Raw genomic sequence first — 14,304 nt, forward strand, 5'->3', positions numbered from 1 at the left:
CAAATGGTGGCGGGAGTGGTGGTGGTCACGCTGCTAATGGGGATTGGGGAGGATGGAGAGCATGATCTGACTGGGCTAGAAGCCGATGACACCTCCTCCTCCATTGCTACAGGAAGAAGGGCTTCCTACCTGACAGGGGAGGACCTCCCCTCTACTTCTATCTCAGCTGCCGCAGGCGGCTGTGCTGTAGGGCCAGGCTGCTCCGGAAAGGAGAGCCTGAACACCACCACATCAGTGGGGATAGGGATGACTCAGGGAGTAGGCCCCTCGCACTGTCCACCACAACTAGCAGCATCACTCCTCCCTCTGCCTGCCTCGTGCTCCTGACTCTGTTTCACACCTCCCAGACATCTTGGATTTTTTTTTTTTTTAAAGCTTAAACCCTGATGGTGAGGGGAGAATTAGCGCTGTAAGTGGGTGTGGAGTCGGGTGGTCTGTGTGCCACACATAGACCTCTCTGCAGCACTGTGGTGCACATACAGAAGCTAGAAAAAACAAATCCCCCCCCAAATAAAGAAGCAGGCTTTATGGGGGGAGCCCTGTTTTTGGTGGGGACCAAGCAACAATGGGGCAGGTCTAAGGGCAGGCAAAGAAGGGCAGGGGTTTAATGTGGCCTCTCTCTAAGTCATTCCTCCTTTCCTACAGTCCTGCCACTTAATCCCTCCCTTCCCCAAATTAGCAGGCCCTATTTAAAGAAGTCTAAGCTGTTACCTGACCAAGGCCAGCGGGGGTTCACCTATCTGGGACTTTGGATGGGGGCTTCCTGCTGTGTCTTTGGCTGAAGTCTGCCAGCTGTTGGTACTGCAGTTAAGGTTAAAAACAAATAGAGACAAAAAGCAGGTGCTCTATCTCTCTCCAGTCACTGCTGGGCCAGGCAGGAAGGCAGGCCCAGACCACAGTCTCTGCTGTTGTCTTAGTGCTTTTGAAGACTCTCTCTGTCTCTGATCCTTATCTCTTTTCCTGAGGCACAAAAGTAATGGCCCTCTCTGCCTCCAATCAGCCCCTTAAATACATTTTGAAAATCCCTCCTTTGGCCTCCCCTTCCATGCTTCCTCCTCCCAGCCAATGAGGGCACAGTTGACAATGCCAACACTTGATTTGAAAGACAACAAGCCAACCAAGAAGCAAGAAGATCTCAAGCCAATTGGACGCCAGTGCCAGAAAACCAATCAGCAACTGAAAAACACAGAGACAAAACGGCACCTGTGACACGAATCGCACAAATCAATTCATGATGAATCGGGGCAATTTTATTTGCAGTTGAATCAGTCCCTTTTTTAAAGGGGCAATTCAATTCACGGTTGAATCTGTGAGTTGCCCTGATTTGCCGCAAATTAATTCGTGAGCAAATTGAATCGCACATCTCTATTAGATTGAGCTGGCTTATGTTCCAGTCTTCTAATGATTCTAATACAAAACATACCTTATGGCACAAATTAATGTTACCATAACAATATTAAGCACACTTTAACACAGAGTACCACTTTTTAGTTTGTGTCAATTGAACAAACAATTTTTTTTGCCCATTCTGGTTTTTAACTGTCTCAATTTGGTGGAAGAACCATTTGAAGTGTGATCTAGTAATTAATAGGAATCTGGATCATGATCTGTTGCATTCATAACAAATGGATTTTGTGCCTGTGCAGGGACCTCACGGATAGACTAGCTCCTCGAGACGTCCACTCTGCCTTGCACGTGCGTTGTGCTTCCATTGAAATTGGCAGTTGGGGGTGCCATTTCCTCAGTTTCTGTTTGACCACCAATGCGTCAATATCTCGTTGCTGGCTCCTCAAATTGACTGTAATTAGAGAGAGAGAGAGCATTGTTTATTTTCAAGGATTTGACAATGGAACTTCTTGACCATTCTTTAGCTAAACGGATTTCTAACAAAAGCTTTAAAATGGACGTGTAAAAAAGGAAGGAAGGAAGGAGAAAGAGAGGTGTGGATGCGGTGGGTTGTTTGCTCTGCCCGATCCCATTTGCTGTGGAGTCAAAGACAACATTTAAGTGATGTGTGGAATGCCATGCGAAGCTGCCTTCAACTGACCATCATGAATCCTGTTTGCTATGCCTTGGGGAGCAGCATAATACAGCTTCGTGTAAGATCTGCTCGTTCTCCAAGCAGACTATGAAAAACAGGGCGCTCTGCCTTCGGGCAGTGCTATACGATGAAGCTTTGTGGCCACTGAGACTATCCTTCAATGTCAGGGCCACGCTTGAGCACATTGCCCAGCTTGAATATAACTTTGCACAGATCTGCTTCATCGCAGTCTAAAACCATGCCGAGCAAGGGGAGCCTGTTTTCAAGAGACCGAAAGAGGTCTCGAAGTCCACTCACAGGCATAAGGAAAGGGAGCAAAGGTCTGTCCCAGAAGAGGATACTTCAGCACCTCCCTTGAAAAAACACCGTGAAAAACTGGGGAAAGGTACTCCATCCCCAACAGTGGTACAGACTTATAGCCCGACAAGGGAATCAGGTGAGGTGATGACAGCATCGACACCCGAAGGGACGTATATGTCGCCACAGCCGCCAATGTCGAAGCCATCAATATCGATGTCGAAGCCTGGTGGAACTAACACCATGACTTCAGTGTCGACAACATTGGGCATTACTTCAAAACCGACAGCCTCAGTGTCAAGAAGACAACTTCTGTTATCCCCAGCTCAGACATCTGTACAGTCCCCTTCTACTCCACAGTGGAGCAGACGAAATAAGGGGCAAGAAGTTACGGATTTGGTTGCTGACTTTGACAAGGATGAGGACATTTCATTAAACTAAAATACAACTAATTCCCTGTTAGACTTGTTAGACTCCATGTCAAGCACTCCCTCTGGATCTACTTTCCATGGCTTCCTAGGCTCTGCTCTTGATGTTGAGCAAGATATTGATGATTCCCCAGTGGCTCCTCCAAAGACCCCCATCGATGTCACCACTTTATGGGGTATGTCAATACCAGGTAATGTCACCATTGCACACTCTGGAACAGACAACTTCAGGGAATGTTTCTAACCCAAAAAAGATAACTGTGCCAGTACTGACAACTGCAGCTGTGATGTATGTGCCCCTTTCCTGGAAGTCTCCTGCTCATATGCAAATACGCAGGGGCTCTGTCTACCGCCAGCTCAGAGCAGAGCAGAGTGTCAGTATCTGGCCACCTGGCAGGGAAGTTCACAGTCTCCAATGGAGTTGCAGAAACAAGATACGGCTCGGACACAGTTCTTCTTATTGGGCTTGGCTGCAAGCAGTCAACACGGAAGTTGACAAACGTTGCTTTCCAGCAGTGAATAGAAAGCTGGTGACGCAATTTATAGCACAAGCCGAGAGCTCCCAGTTGGCAGGAATTCAAGGCTTATCAGCCCTCTGCAAGAGGCGTTTACTCCTCCTAATAGTCTCTAGCTGTGTTCTCTGTCTTGTAATTCTCCTCTGTTGTGGAGTCAGCGGAGGTTGCTTGCATAGCTCCTCTTCTGATTGGTCCATCACAGTTTCTGCTGTCTCAGGTTGTTGTGTCTGCTCTAAATCATCTGCCTCAGCCGTTTCTTGGAAACTGACAGCCGGGCTCTGCCCCTCAGACACCCTGGCATCAGATGGAATGTTGACAGCTTCCCCTTCCTCCTCGCTGTCTGAGATCGAGGGCATGACACAGAGCCCACGCATTCATGCGGTTTCAGGCATGCATTGCTGGATGATTACTCTGAGTACGTCCAGTGGAGGGCACAACGAGAACTTCACCAAAACAATGTAAGAGTGGAAGTTGCCATGCTGACCGCGGCAACACAGACTACTTGCCCAGCATCACTTACTGCACCAACTTTGTCTTCTACTGCGTGTCAAACACAGGCAATGCAACCAGTTGTGCCAGCCCCAGGTGAGCAGGTGGAACAGGGACCATGTAAAAGGAAAAGAAAGGCTACCCCACCTGTGGTTCCATCATCTCCTTCATCGGAGGAGGTGGAGGGTTACACTTCGGAATCGGCAGAATCAGATTCTGATTGGGCCAGCTACCCATCTAACCCACCCTCAGTCGTCCCTCCCAGACTATCAACATCCCCATCTGAGGAGCTGAAAGCTTACCATGCCCTTATTAGGGAAATTGTGGAAGCGCTTGGTATGGACCTGAGGATGCCGGAGACAGAATTAAAGGATCTAGTGTATAATATGATGGCTGCAGCAAAGACATCACACCCTGTATCTTTACTGATGATCCCTGTGATCACCAAGGCAGCGAAAACAGCCTGGGAGGTACTCCTGGCCTCCACACTGACATCGAAGTGATTGGAACATTTGTATCACATCCAAGAGGAAGATAATGCTTACCTGCTGTGACACGTGGTACCGATTGTGCGTCATCATCCAAGGGGAGGTCGTCGTCATACAATGCCATCTGACAAGGGAGGAAGTTAGATGTGTTAGGTAGAAACAAATATACTACCTCTAGCTTGTCGATCCGTATAACAAATTATGCAGCCTGTATGGCTTGATACAATCATTTTCTGTGGGACTTTCTTTTTCAGGACTCAACCTCATTGTCACCTGGGGAGTTTCAAGATAGGTTTGCGGAGCTCTATGAAAAAACAACATCAGTCACTAGGCAACAACTTAGTGCTTTTAAACACCTTGCTGAAATGGAGTCCACTCCAGAGCCATGTTCACTGCAGTGACTATGCGTCGCCATGCATGGCTCAGATTGACAGTGCTACAGCAGGATATGCAAGAGCGTGTTGAGAACTTGGCTTTTGATGGCAAGGGCCTTTTCAATGAGAGCACAGATTCAACAATGGAAACGTTAAAAAATTCAAAGTATATGGCAAAAACATTCATGGCAACCACATCTGCCTCACGTAATCGCAGCTATGGTCGCCAAAGACCTTTCAAATATCAGGACAGGAGAGACTATAGATGGCAATACAAACCATTTCAAAGAAACAAGGGATTTGCCCAGAGAAATAAAAATCAGAACGTCAGGACCAACAAGGAAAATCCAAATCAGACTCTTTGATTGCAACAACTGTCCACAGCATGTACATCACCTGACAATTGCCAAAGCACCCAACATCTGCCTTGTAATTGCCAACAATACCATCAAGTTGGCAAGCCATGCCCATGCATGGCACAACATAACATCAGATCAATGGGTACTCAGAATTATCGAGACTGGCTATGCGATAAAATTCAAAACTTTGCCTTCATTCTCAGGACTGAAGTACACCAAAGCAACCCCGGAATGACAAGGGGAGGTGCAAGTGCTCCTGGAGAAGCAGGCAATCATACCAGTGCAGTGGACAGAGAGATTGTCCGGGTTTTACTCCCGTTATTTCCAAATCCCAAAGAAGGATGGAGGAATCAGGGCAATCATGTATCTTCGTGGCCTTAATTGGTTTGTGTTGGCTCACAAGTTCAGGATGGCAACATTGCAGGGAATACTATCCTTCCTAAACAAGGAGGAGTGGGCTGCAACGTTAGATCTGAAGGACTCCTACTTCCATGTAGGAATACAGGAGAACCACCGCAAGTACCTCAGATTTAAAGTGCAGTATACCAATATGCTGTCTTATCTTTTGGCCTGTCAACAGCCCCATGTATTTTCACGAAGGTCATGGCTGTAGTAGTGGCTTATTTGCGAACACACGGAATAGTGGTCTATCCATATTTGGACGACTGGATTCTAGTAAGCGGCAGCAAAGAGTTACGTTTGCAGATCCTCTTTATGTTACAATTGCTGCAGGATCTGGGGATCACTGTGAACGAAGAAATCGCGCCTAGAGCCACAGCGGCACCTGTGTTTTATCGGGGCAGTCCTGGACCTGGAGACAAAAAAGGCATACTTACCTGTAGAATGGTATCAGCAGCTCAAACACCAGGTTCAGCAGTTCAAGCACAGTCCTTTACAACCTGCAGAAAACATACAGCGGTTAATGGGCCTCATGGCATCTTGAAAAGCCACTGTGCAATACACATGACTGTGTATGAGACCGTTACAGAGCTGGTATCTGAGGAGTTTCCGTCCAAATGTCGACAGTCAAAAGGTGTTGCTAACAATCCCACATACAGTGCTGACCTTCCTGAATTGGTTAACATTAGAAGAGAATCTCTTACAGGGAATTCCATTTGAACCAACAACACCAACTCAGTGGGTGACATCCGATGCCTCCCTGACAGGTTGGAGAGCCCATTGTGGGGAACATCAGATTCAAGAATGATTGTCCAAACCTCAGGCCCAACAGCATATAAATTACTTGGAGTTGCTGGCAGTGTTTCTGGCCTTGAAGGCATTCGAACCTATGCTCAGAAACACAGTAACACAAGTGCAGATGGACAATATGACAGCGATTGTATATCTCAACAAACAAGGGGGCATAATGTTCAACTTGTTGTGCACCCTAAGCAACCGGATATGGGACTGGTGCATAGCTTGCACAATATATCCAATGGCCATACACATAAGGGGTGGACAATATATTAGCCGACAACCTCAGTCAAATGTATTATCAATATCAATGCCACAAGTGCGAAATCAAGGACACTTGTCTCCAGGTAGTCTTCAACTTGTGGCGACATCCAACAGTGGATATATTTGCGACTGCTGCCAACAAAAAGTGTCGGAAATACTGCTCATGTGCAGGAATCGGAAATGAATCTCTAGGCGATGCGTTCCAGCACAGGTGGAACAGGGGCCTCTTGTATCTATTCCCACCACAACCAATAATCAATTGGATTCTGGTGCAGATACTAAGGGACAACGTGACTTGTATACTACGGGTGCCGCAAACCCATTTGGTGGCAACTCGGGACTGGGCCTTTTCTGCCCCAGGGCTTTGGAATGTGCTCCCTGCTGAAATAAGAGCATCTCCTTCTCTGTTTGCTTTTAGGAGGACCCTGAAGACGTACCTGTTCTCCCAGGCCATCAACTGAGATTTAATTTTTAAATTTTAATGTGTGTTTAATGTGTTTTTATCTTAAAATTCATAAAAAGATAAAAATTATAATGTGTTATATTTTGTTTTAATTCTGTACACCTCAATAAATAAATATAAATATACTGCTGAAAGAATCAGCTTTTGAAAAGGATATTACTGAATAATAGATGGCTGTCTACAAGATGTAACTATAACAACAAATGGAAAAGGTTTACAGCCCATGCTTAAAAGCAGGGTTACTGTCCGAAGCAGGCCACTGTTAAACAGATGCTCCTGTATATGACCGTGTTAAAATTGAATGGATTGGCAAATGTGTCAATAAAAGTTCATTTGGCTGCCATCTTGTCTAAGCATAAAGGGTGGGATGGCACAACTGTATTCTTACATCCACTGGAAGAGATTTATGAAAGGACTCAATCTATATCCACCTGTAAAGAAGCCTATAGAGCAGTGGAGTTTGTCGTAGGTACTGTCCTCGTTGACAGAAGTTCCCTTTGAACCAATGGAGTATGCAAGACTCAGATTGGTCACCCTCAAGGCAGCCTTCCTAATTGCAATCACCACAGCAAGGCGTGTGAGTGAACTGACAGCTTTGAGAGTGGACAAGCCATACACACAGTTCTATCTGCATGAGGTGGTCATGCGACTGGATCCAGACTTCCGCCCTAAGATTGTAACAGAATTTCATCTAAATCAGGAAATTGTCTTACCAACTTTTTTCCAAAAACCAGAAACGGCGTTGGAAAAGGCACTGCATTCTCTGGGTGTCCGCCGAACACTCCTAGATTATTTAAAGAGAACAAAACCAATGAGAAAGTCAAAAAGACTGTTTTTGGCATACAAAGGGAGGCACAAGGGCTTACCTGTATCAAGACAAAGATTAGCACATTGGATAGTTGAAATGATTGTGCAGGCTTTCAGGCTGCAGGGGATAAACCCCTCACACACAATACAAGCACATTCAACTAGGGCGTATGCAACCTCAGCGGCGCATTTGTCAGGAATACAGATGGCAGATATTTGTGCAGCAGCAACATGGTATTCCCAATACCCATTTATAAAACATGCTATTGACCTGCGAATGACAAAGCAGGCAGGGTTGGGAGAAGTGTATTAAAAAGGGTGTTGCCATAAGCTTCAGGTCTACTGTGCCCACCACCATGGGAAAAGCTGGCTAATCACCCATTTGTTATGAATGCAACGGATCACGATCCAGACAAACAGGTTACTGACCTGTAACTCTTGATCTGGAAGTGATCCGTTGTATTCATAAAACCCTCCCAGACCTACCCAGCATCCGTAGAAAAGAAAATACAGGAAACACCAGTAAGAACAGATTGGAAGGAAAAGGGTGGTCTGCGAGAAACTGAGGAAATGGCGCCCCCAACTGCTTTCAATAGAAGCACAAAGCACGTGTGAGGCAGAGCAGGCGTGTTGAGGAGCTAGCTGTGAGGTCCCTGCGCAGGTGCAGAACCTATTTGTTATGAATAAAATGGATTACTTCCAGATCAAGAGTTACAGGTGAGCAACCTGTTTTTATGGTGTGTGTCTGCCAGGAAAGTACAGCATGTGATTCAGATGAGGAATAATTCGTCTAGCTGAGTGTTAAGGCTGAAATTCTAAACACACTTGCTTGGGAGGAAGCTACACTTGTAAACGTGCAGAGGTTCAGGCTGTAAATCGTTAATTCTGGGCTTTGTTTATTGCATTACTTTGCAACAAACCTGCTCAACGTATTCTGTGACCTCAGCATGAAGCAATTGCCCTGAGAAACACGGGAACTACCGAATTTGCAGTCTTAACCATGAAGCCACAGTGGTCAGAAGGTCCCAGAGAACAGGACCACATAAGAAAGCATCAGATGATGTGGCAGGCCTGTTCCTAGTCTGTATTTCTTCAGGCTATAGGCGTGGCTCACATGATGAAGTACTCCTCCTCCATGCAATCCAAATGTCAGTCCTGCACATGGGAAACATAGAGAGAAGTGTTCTAGCCTAGTTTGCTCCCTGATATGCTAGCTTTTTATATCTGTTTTTCTTTTTGTGCATTGAAGAGCATTCAGACATGAAGTCAGACAAATGTAAGCAATGCATGGGTCCTCACATGTTACCGTATGTAGTACATATGGTATTTATAGGGTTGCCAGCTCTTGAAATAAAATATAGTAGCAGGATGGGGCCTGAGGGTGGAGTTGTCTGGGTCAAGGCCCAGAAGCGTTCTAGTGGTGGGGCCTAGGATGTGGTGGAGCTCAGTATTTTTCGTGGACCTGAGCTCAGTTGCTGACATACTGACTAAATTCAAGTCCCATTGGAATTAGTAGGACAACTAGTGATGATTACCTTGTCTTACTTATTCCAGTGGGACCTCCATCGAATCACTTAGTCTGTCAGGCTGTATTTTGTGGGTAGGTATGATGATAGAGGCAAATATTTATGGGCACGCAGCAGGGCAGGAGGGGGCATCAGATCAAGGGGCAGTCCAGAGCAAAAACTCACTTTTCATCTAAGATGGACAGTGAAAAAACAATCATCACTAGTTGATTGTTATAGGTAATCCTCACTAGTTGTCCTATTAATTCCAATGGGACTTAAATTTAGTCAGTATGTCAGCAACTGAGCTCTGTTCTCAGTCCCACAAAAAATACTGAGCTGCACCACTTCTAAGGCCCCACCGCTAGAACTCTTCTGGGCTGAGAGGCAAACAACCCATCCCCCTTTAGACTTTTCTCCTGCTTTTCTGGCAACTGACCCCAAAGTAAATAACAAAACTGGCTAGGCCCTTCTTTTGCTAGTCAGTTGGTAACCCAAGTTATTCAGACAGGTTCCTGATAACTTCTGTAGCAGAGATCACTTGGAGGAGAGGTTTATGTTTCAGTACTATATCAATGCTGAAAATGTGCGTTTTTAGTGTCAGATGTTGAAAATGTTTGTCATCCATGTCAAACCCTTGCCAATTATATACTTCAAGTCATAAAATTAAGGTTGATTCTGTTCTCTGTCAGAAAAAATAATCACGTACAATACTTTTCATAGATAAGATCACTATGGAACAGCTGTTTGTTGTTGATTTTATGAATTTCCTCTGGTTTGGCTTGTTTGTGGTTTTTACACATGGAACTATTTGCACTTTTTGCTTAAAGCAATCTTGAGCTTTTTTCCTGTTACAACTTACAGAGACAGCATCATATGACTAGTTTCCGTTTTCCATGTGCAAGATAAGGGGGCAGCAGTTAATACATACATATTATAAAGAGAAGCAGCATATATCACCACTCACATAAACTCCTGCATGAGGTTAGTTTAGGATGAATATTAACTCTCAATAGTTCTGGAGATATACTCATTAGCCTTCTGAGAAAACCCGGGACCGGTTCACATCATTTTGCTTGAAGGTTGGCCACTCTTGCCCTACACACATGTGTGAGCCATGCTGGTGGGAAATGGATTATTTGAATAATTTACCACAAGTGGAAACTACCATATTTGGCTATAGCTGTTGTAATATGAGACTTAGGCATCAGCCACCAGAATGACTTGCTCCAAGCAGGGCAAAAGTCCATTCAGTTTCAGAGTGGTCACATTTCAGAGCTTCTATAGCCAGCTGATAGATTCTAATTGGCATGTTAAGAAGGTGGGCTGAGCAAACCAAGCAATCTTGGTTTATTTTAACGAAATTGCTTGGGGAAAACAGAACTGAAAGCTCCTTCAAACCTTGGGTTCAAATTTCAGGTTTTTTTCAAAATTTGGTTAGAATACACCAAGATTCATTGGTTTGGTCATGACTGATCTTGGTTTAATTCTAACTGTGATCAGAAGTAGAATTATTGCAATGCACACACAAGCTGGGTTTTCCCCAGATGGAGATTGACGCCAACTTCCAACACTTAGGGTCTGGCGCATTCACACTAAGGGGAATTGATGACAACTTCATAAGGGCAGCAGCAAGGTACAATTCATACAGTCAGTGACATTATTCACTGTTTTTCTTGACTGTTGGCTCTTTATTTTATTTTATTTAGCATATTTCTATACCGGCCAAAACATGCATCTCTGGGCGGGTTACAATTAAAATATATAAACATTAAAATCATTAACATTAAAAACACTTAAAACCCAACATTACAAGTATTAGAACTATAAATCTAATTAAAAGCTTGGGTGAAAAAATGTTTCTTTAAAGATCTCTTAAAAGGTGTCAGATATGGGGAGGCTCTTACTTTAGCAGGGAGCACATTCCAGAGTCTCGGGGTGGGGCCCGTCCCAGCTCGTCTGGTGGCAACTGCAGAGGAACCTCTCCAGATGATCTCAATGGGAGATGAAGCTCATGGTGAAGGAGATGTTCTCTTAAATATCCAGGGTCTAAGTATTTTAGGGCTTTATAGGTAATTACCAGTACCTTGTATTTTGCCTGGAAACTTATTGGCAGCCAGTGTAGCTCTTCCAGCACAGGAGTAATATGGTCTCTCCAAGATGACCCAGAGACCAACCTGGCCACTGCATTCTGTATCAACTGCAGTTTCTGGACTATGTACAAAGGCAGCCCCACATACAGCACATTGCAGAAGTCTAGTCTGGAGGTTACCAGCATATGTACCACCATTCTGAGGCTGTTCATATCAAGAAACGGACGGAACTGGCATATCAGCTGAAGCTGACAGGAAGCACTTTTGGCCACTGCCTCAACCTGAGACACCAGGAAGAGATTCAGATCCAGAAGCACCCGCAGACTGCTTACCTGTTCGTTCTGGGGGGAGTGTGATCCTATCCAGAACTGGCAGATCAAAATCTGTATAATATCTGTGTCATATCTGTGGTCCTTAAAAAGGCATCAATTCTGTGTCCTTAAAAAGTAGCACTTTAAGAACTCTTTGGTGGGATATTCGATAATTTTCAATAAACTTGTCAAGGGTTTCTCCACTCCTTTTTAGCCTACTTTCCAGTAGGCTTATGAGATCACCTGACATTCTGTGTGTGTGTGGCCAATAATTGTCATGTGTCAACTTTGCAATGCCTGGACCAATATAAACCAAATCAGGTATAGTTGTAGGGACACCTCAACAGCATAGTTTGTGATGATGTCATCCACCCCAGTCCAAGATGCAGATGTGTAAACCTTTGAGGTGTGTATGGGCTAACTTGTGAACCGCTTAATAGCAATAGCAATAGCACTTACATTTATATACCGCTCTATAGCCGGAGCTCTCTAAGCGGTTTACAATGATTTTTTTTTAGCATATTGCCCCCAACATTCTGGGTACTCATTTTACTGACCTCAGAAGGATGGAAGGCTGAGTCAACCTTGAGCCCCTGGTCAAGATCAAACTTGTAACCTTCTGGTTACAGGGCGGCAGTTTTACCACTGCGCCACCAGGGGCTCTTAACCAATTTGAACCAAATTTGCGACAGCTGCAGAGACACATAGGGATGCCCAAAAGGCGTAGTGAGTGATGATGTCATCCACTCCAATTGAAGATGGCGGCAGTGTGAACATCTGAGGTGCAAGCAGGCTAATTTGTGAACTCTGTAATCAACTTAAACCAAATTACATACAGTGGCAGTTCATGACACACAGGGACACCTCAATGGCATAGTTTGTGATGATGTCATCCACACCGATTCAAGATGGCAGATGTGTAAACCTTTGAGGCACAAGTGGGCTAACTTGTGAACTGCTTAACTGATTTGAACCAAATTTGCTACAGTTGTATGGACATAGTGATGCCCCAATGGTGTAGTTTGTGGTGATGTCATCCATCCTGATCCAAGATGGTGGACATGTGAACTTTTGAGGCAATAGTATACTAACTTGAGGATGATTTGAACCAAATTTGATACAGTTGTAGTGAGTGACACACAGGGACACCTCAGTGGTGTAGTTTGTAATGATGTAATCCACCCCAATCCAAGATGGTGGATGCTTGAACATTTGAGGTGCAAGAGATCTAACTTGTGGACCATGATTTGAACCAAATTTAGTCCAGTTGTAGAGACAGTGAAAGGAAAGTAGGCTGATTAGTTCTTAGTAGAAGAACTTGGGGTTTTTTGTTTTGTTTTTTTTTTTAATTGGCACTCTGGTGGTAGAGTGGCATGGTGCTTTAGTCCTAGAGCAGCAATTTTTAAAATTGTTGCTCTGGTAAGAAGTACCATGCCACTCTACCACCAGAACAGCAAGCAAGCAAGCAAGCAAGCAAGCAAGCAAGCAAATAAATAAATAAATAAATAAATAAATTTAAATATATATATTTAAAAGGATCAGGAAACGCTTGGAAAACCTATTAGAAATGGTGGAGTATCCTGTGGAGGTGGAGGAGGGAGGAGGTGGCGGGGAATAAGGCAGCAGGCTGGCAGCAGCAGCAGCAATGTGAATGACTCAGATTTACTTCAATTTTTGCTTATTTATAAGCACATAAAGATAGTTTATTGTATATATGCTCATCCTAACTTGTGCTGAGTTAAGCCACTTCCTCCCTCAGTAAAGCTGGCAGTCTGGAAAAGCTCCAGTAGAGGGAAGGAACCTGCTCCTGAGGCTCTGAGGCATTGTGCGGAACCAAGATTTAACCACAATTCTGCGTGACATCTGAACCAGCCCAGCATGTTGCAATGGTCGTGTACTTGCTTTATTCTAGACCCAAATGGCAACTCAGCCTAAACTGATTGCACTACTTCAAACTTGCCCAAAGCAGGCTGACTTGTGGCATAATAAATGCAGGCTTGTGAGTTACCTGGGAGTTGTTCACATGGGGCTTTTAAAAACCTTTTAACGCACATCTCTGCCAGAATGGAGGGGATGCATTCCCATATCAGCTAGATTTACCCTGAAGTCCCTGCGAGTTATCGGGGAGCAGTTCACACACAATTTGGGTTTTTCACAGAGCTTTAGAGTATAGCCAAATTTATATCCGAGCTTTTTAAAAAATCCACTATTTGTGTCTTTTTTGGGGACAACTTTGCAGTTCGCACTAAAGCCTCTTAGTAAGCCTGCTGTGTGTAAAAGTATTGGGGAACTTTTGGAGTTAAAGTGGGTTATATTTTTTTAAAGTGGGGAAATTCACATTCTCCAGAACAATTCGTTTGCCCAGCTTGGCTGCAATCTTGTGCAGAGTTAGACTCACTGATTTCAGTAGGTTTAGGCATACCTAAAAGTGTATACAGGCAAAGCAATTTGTTATAGCTAGACATGTGTTTTTTGAAAATAACCAATTTAAAACTGGTTTCAACAAATGTTTTCTCATCCCTTCAGATATGCAGCAATCACTCTGAATAACTTACATTATCTAGGCCAAGACAGTTGGTGTGTCATGGACTGTTTTAGCATTCCAAATCATTCATTTTCTTAGTGAATGGAGTGCATTTTGGGGAACAGCATTCACAGTGATGATTACTGTGAATT

General features: G+C 44.3%; 1 long non-coding RNA gene across 1 annotated transcript; it reads right to left on the bottom strand.

Moving 5' to 3' along the window:
* Positions 1 to 1,250: 1,250 nt before the first annotated feature.
* LOC128349398 (uncharacterized) lies at positions 1,251 to 5,920 on the bottom strand. Its single transcript, XR_008318802.1, has 3 exons — positions 5,828 to 5,920; positions 4,316 to 4,382; positions 1,251 to 1,798 (listed from the first exon to the last, which is right to left on the bottom strand). It is a non-coding gene; the product is annotated as an uncharacterized LOC128349398 (long non-coding RNA).
* Between the last annotated feature and the right edge of the window lie 8,384 nt (positions 5,921 to 14,304).

Source organism: Hemicordylus capensis, chromosome 3 (assembly GCF_027244095.1).
Source record: "Hemicordylus capensis ecotype Gifberg chromosome 3, rHemCap1.1.pri, whole genome shotgun sequence".
NCBI classification, from domain to species: domain Eukaryota; kingdom Metazoa; phylum Chordata; class Lepidosauria; order Squamata; family Cordylidae; genus Hemicordylus; species Hemicordylus capensis.